The sequence below is a fragment of the Amblyomma mixtum genome, chromosome 7 (genome assembly GCF_055824585.1).
Source record: "Amblyomma mixtum isolate Tamu chromosome 7, ASM5582458v1, whole genome shotgun sequence".
NCBI lineage: Eukaryota > Metazoa > Arthropoda > Arachnida > Ixodida > Ixodidae > Amblyomma > Amblyomma mixtum.
The window spans coordinates 121,279,157-121,285,097 of record NC_143018.1 but is presented as its reverse complement, the minus strand read 5'-3'; the positions used below and the strand labels follow the sequence as shown (position 1 = coordinate 121,285,097).

At 49.0% G+C, this 5,941-nt stretch overlaps 1 pseudogene; it reads left to right on the top strand.

Annotated features, from left to right (window-relative positions):
- Positions 1–2,545: 2,545 nt before the first annotated feature.
- Positions 2,546–4,875, top strand: LOC149337358 (uncharacterized; annotated as a pseudogene).
- Positions 4,876–5,941: the final 1,066 nt, after the last annotated feature.

Here is a 5,941-nt window from a genome sequence, read left to right as displayed (position 1 = left end):
ACGACGCCAGTGTGCGACGCACATTAACGAAAAATGCCGGTGGCTGCTCGGCTGTAGGGCCAACCACGTGTTGTGTAAAAAACACATTACGCGCTGTACTCAGAAAGTATGCGATGAGTGTTCTCCCGGGATAGTCTGGGTTGCGCACGAGGTCGCGTACTCCTCGCAAGGCGAGCACATTGCACATGGTGCAAGGCGGAACACGACGGACAGGAGCGCTGAACTTACAACTTTATTTCGGAAGTACAGGTGCAACGCACATATACAGCCATGTCAGGGGGGCGTACCACACAAGGAAAGCAAGAACAAGTGTAATCTACAAGGTCATGATGAGACTAGCAGCACAAGCAAACCAATGATCTTAAATAATATAACATGTGAAGGTGAGAAGTTTCAATGGAGGCAAGAATAAACAGGGAAAAAAACGGGGAGAAAACGCCAGACCTCGTGAAGATGAAAATTTATACCGATAACAAAAACCGATAAAAACAAAAAGGTAAAAACCAATAAAAGCGATAAGAGCAATAAAGTTAACAGGGCAATGGAAATGAAAAAGACAAGATGCCAACAAGTAACACGGCAAAAATACTAACAGCTAAACGGCTTAGACATGTGTCCGATTGTCCAGGTGCCGTGCCCTCTGAATGCTCCGGCGTCGCGCAGTTCCTTTTGTAGGCTAGCCACTGGTGACGTCACTGTCATCGATGGAAGACGCCCCTTGAACAGGTTATCGCCGATATCGCTGTCGTGATGGGTCGCGTAGAAAAATGGTGTTTCTTCCGTTCCGCAGGTGGAAATGCTTGCGGCAACAATCCACGGCAGGACCTGTAACAGCAGGATCGGAGGCTTAGACATGTTGCCGATTGTCCAGGTGCCGTGCCCTCTGAATGCTCCGGCAATATTAACCGCGTCAGCATGAAATTTCCCCAGGAGTGCGCCGATGAGGACGACTGCACTCATACTGTTGTTTACATCGCTGCGTACGAACAGCTAGTGCTCTTTTCACAACATAAAACGCAATCTGCGCTTTAGATCTTGAAACAATCTGTTTTCTTTTTTACTGGTTGTGCTCGTGCTTGTTTACGCAGTGCGACAATGTGTGGGAAGCGATGATGCGATCGCACGCCTGAGAAACACTTGGCAGCCGGGTTGTTGGCATCGCGCAGGACCGGCGCTTCTCGCTTCTTGTCCCGGCTTTCTCCGACATGATCAGAACTTTTTTTTAAACTACTTTATCCAGAAGTATGTTTGGCGACAGTTCGCTTTAACTGAAACGGCCTAACTTGTTATCCACAAGCACGGCCGCTCAATGGAGGCGCACTTGGTGCGGCCCGTCGCGTCGCGCCTCAATGGCTGGGGGAGCGCGTATTGGGAGAAGTTCAAGTTTCCGCCGTCATTCGCCGCGGGGGCGCCACCACTCCGGGACAAGCCGCCGCCGACACGAACGGCCTGACGACGCGGAAGGAGCGCGCTGGCTGCGTTGGCACGTGCACGGCACGTTTTTCCGCTCTAACTGCTCTGCATGACCACGTGGTTCTGCTAGTTCTGCGTGCTTGTCATCGGTGCCTGTGTGGACAGCGTCCTAAGCGCATGCGACACCATGCCACGCAACTGCTGCGTGCCGCTGCGCACCACAAACGTAAGAAAAGATCCGAAGATCGGTTACTACGAGTTCCCGTGCGATCCACATTGTCGAGCAGCGTGGCTCAAAAACATATCTCGGGAAGGCTCGGGCGGAAAAGGAAGTAGGTGGGAGCCGAGTGACAAGTCACTGGTATGCTCCCTGCACTTTACAGATGACGACTACAGGAAGAACACAAAACTGAAGATTCTGCTTCCGTCAGCCATCCCCTCCGTGTTCCCTAACTACCCACGTTATATGCTACCAACAAGTTCGCAACGAAAGAAGAGACCTCAAGTTGACCGCTCTGCTGATGGCACAGTTCGAACAACTCCAGCTGAGTGCCACGGCTCGAGGGAAGACCCAAATGCGAGTGGATCTCGCGTTTCTGATGGCGACCATGATGTTGCTCCTGAAGTAAGCACGCAAATGAGCACCGAAAGTACCCTGTTGACGGAGGATGGAGGCCAGCCTTGGTTGGAAACCTGTAGCAAAAATGTTTTGCTGGTTGACGAGGCTTGTCAGACTGCGTTTGATCTCGCGAGCGTGATGGACGATGCAAAGAAGACCGAGAACAGGCTGAAATCGAAAATCGCTCGTCAAGGAAAAGCGCTGCAAAAACAGCAAGACGAGCACGACAAAATGAAAGAGCGCTTGCAAGGTTATCAAGAAAACAAGGCGGTTCAGGATTTCATGAGGTTACTAAAATCAGCTGAAGCAGGTGACAAAACGGCTCTCTTCATCGAAAATCAAGTTGCCAACTGTTGCAAGCAAAAAACTGTGTACAGTGAACCTGTTCTGAGAGAGTGCGTACTTTGGAAAGCGTGCTCAAACAAAGGCTACGAGCACGTCCGATCAAGGGGTCTATTTAAGCTGCCGTGCCGAACCACCCTGCAGAAGTATGTAGGTCGGTCAACAGGAGAGATGGGAGTGACATCCCTCATCAAGGAACGTCTTCGTGTGGAGTATGAAAACCTGAGTGTGACGTTCCGTGCGTGAGCTACCAGGGCCCATACCTTCGGCGGAATTTTCTCTGTGCTCAACCGTGAACAATCAACAAGGCCGACAACCTCGCGACGACCATGGGAAGTGGGATGCTTGGAATGCCCCTCCGAGCCTCAGCGGATTAGTGTAGCAGGAATGTCTAGGGCCATTGTCAGCAGTAACCCCAGCGAAATTCCTTGAGCGGAGATGACCACTATAGCGGCGAAGGCCGGGGACGCGCCGGAGGTATTGTCCGAGCGACCACAGCAAAGGCGCCGGCGGGAGGCAAAGCCAGCCCAATTAGGCATGCCTGGCCGTACAAGGACAAGAGAAAAAAAAGCTGCCGGCGGGAGACAAACGACATTCCAACGAGGGATGTCGGGGATGCCGCAGGGCGCCACCGTTGAAAGGAGGAAGAAAGAAACATTCCAGTCGGGAAGACAGGAGTTCGGGCGTGGCCGGCGGAGCAGATATAGCTGGCGAGTGCGGACGAAAGGCACGCAGAGGACGAGATCGTTCACGGAAAAGGGTCCTTCAGCGCCGAAGCCGGACGGCGCGCAGCTTCTGCCAGCCACCGACGGATCGCAACTCCGGAGACCATCCATCGCCCCCATGACGGCGTCGCCACGTAAGCTCGGACACCCCAGCCTCTGATGTACCATGTATAATTATTGATTACATCATTTTGTTTAAACTGAGCCATACGGTGTCTTCTTGCCTCTCCGTCCCGTGTGGACCTGCGCATTATGTGGGGTCGTCACATGAGTGTGCAACAAGAGGCTTACTGTTCATTAATCATTGATGAAATGGCTATAGCGCAAAAAGTTATATATGACCGGCAAGTCGACAAAGTTTTCGGCCTCGTAGACATGGGCTCTGCAGAGCTCTCAACAACAATCCCTCAGGTGGCAAACCGTCTGTTGTGTTTTGTTTTGAGAGGCTTGTCAACGCCTTACATCATACCAGTAGGTTATTTTTTCACCCGCTGTCTCAAGAATGACAAGCTTCATTCAATGACCATGGAAGTCATGCAGTCAGTTGAAGAGGTTGGCTTTCGCGTCTCAAGAATTGTTACGGACAACCACCAAACCAATGTTGCCCTGTTCAAGAGCCTTTTAGTGGAAGGTGCACTTGTACACGCGGTGCCTCACCCTTTCAGGGAAAGTGACCCCCTTTTTTGGCGTTTGACCCAAACCACCTGATTAAAAATCTCCGCACGAACTTCCTCGAAAGAGAATTGGTAGATGAGGGGCAGGCCATTCGAGGTGGATTTTACTTGAAGAAGGTTTTTGAAATTCAATCCCAACTTCTAGTTAAACCTGTTAAATTCCTCACAAGGGCTCATGTTGAGCCAAACAACCTGGAAAAAATGAAGGTGCGCAGGGCAACAGATATATTCTCCCTACGATAGCTACCCTTCAGTTCCTCCAGGACAACCCGCAGTGCCATCCTGAAGCTTGTGCATTTCAAGATAGTTCCGCCACGATCACTTTTATGAGAATGATATCAAAATGGTATGCCTTACACAACATCGCATCAGTGAAACCATGGAGACACCAAGAGGAGCCATTCTATCTGTCAGACGACGAGCGACTTTCTTGGTTAGAGCTGGACTTTCTTTGCTATGTCGAAGACATTCAGGCCCAAGGAGACACGTCGAAGCAAAGGCTAACCAAGGAAACGTACGAAGCAACAATCTTGACAACCAGATCAACAGTGGCACTAAATGAGTACCTCCTTGATCACATCAAGTAAGTATCTTTACAGCGATGTCTTCTGTGTGTCTTACACTATAGTGCATTGCATTTAATGGAATCTTGTTTTCAGCTTCCGATACGTCCTAACGCAGGCCCTCAACAGCGATCCTGTGGAATCGCTTTTCAGCACCCTAAGGCAATTCAATGGCGGGAACGACAGAGTTGACGCAAGGGCTGAAGTTTTCACATCAGAGAAAATATTGAAGGTACCATTTCCGAAAAAAATAAAATAAACGGCGACGATTCACATTTCCGCATGCTTTGTGCAGGTTGGCATCTTGCAAGCATCAAAGTCCGCAAATGCACCTACCAACTCTGAGGCAAAGGCAGCTGTAAAACACTCATGGTTGCGAAAGTCGTACCTTGCCGGCTGTCATCACGTCTGCTGCGAGGGAGCTTTCTAGTGAGCTTGGTTTCATTCATGTGTGGTGTGAACCAGCAGCTGACATAGAGTTAGCACCGATTGCATACTTGGCTGGTTACCTTGCACGTGCATGTGAAGAGAAGGTATGAATATTTTTACGAAGTTGCATGAAATATTTTTTATTTTGGCTGTTGTTTTCAGTGCCTACGCTTATTTTCATTATTTTATATATAACCACAGTTTAAGTATATTCGAGTGCTTACTTTGCAGTGTCATTAATTTTATTTTGTGTCAGTCCCCGTCCCTTTCCTAACCGTTTGTTCTCGTATTCAGGTGCCTTGTGATTCTTGCAAAACCCTGCTGCAGGAAACAAAGCCAACTGAAGCAATTTATGGATTTATCAAGAATCTTGACGATGGACGCCTGAAGTATCCGAAAATGGAAATAGTTGCCTTGTGCAAGCTAACATGCACCTTTGTTAGCAAAGTGATGAAGTGCGCAGAGGTCAGAAGAAGCAGCAAGCTATGCAACATGTTGGTTTCAGCCCTTCTTCCCTATTTTGAGCGATGCCCGCTGTTGATTTGCGAGAGAGAAGACCGCAGTCACACCAAGGACCTCTGCAAAGTATTTCTAAACAAGCTAATGCGACCACTGCTGACCAATTGGGCAGGAAACATTAATCTTACGGTGGAAAAAATCATACTTGCCCATAAACCTCTCTCGAGGAAAGTTCTTCGCTTTTAAAGTAGGCCTGAATTCCTCAGGTGCATCACGTGACTTCAAAATAAAACGAAAAGCATTGGCTAAGCCTGCTGGCGTCTAGTTAAACTGGCTGTCTTGTGTTCTTTCTTTTGCGACAGTTTGTGTCAGCATTATATTTACGTGGTGGTGCCCACTTGAAACTATTTCCAGCGAAAACGCAGCAACAGGCTAAACTATAATACTGAACGTTGCGACCACAAATGTAAGTTTACAAAAAGTGCACGTTGAATAAGTGGCCAAAACCTTGTCCCGAGTTGAAGATTGTAATATGCAATAAGTTACTACAGTGGTTGAAACGCCCGTAACCGAATGGATGACCGCTCGGCGAAGCGCACTTCTGCCTCGATTCTCGGTGTAAACGCACGTACGATTTGAAAAGCGCAGTGATGGCAACATGCCGCTATCACGCTATCAATAGCAAACTGGCACGTGGCATCACCATAATGTGTGAAA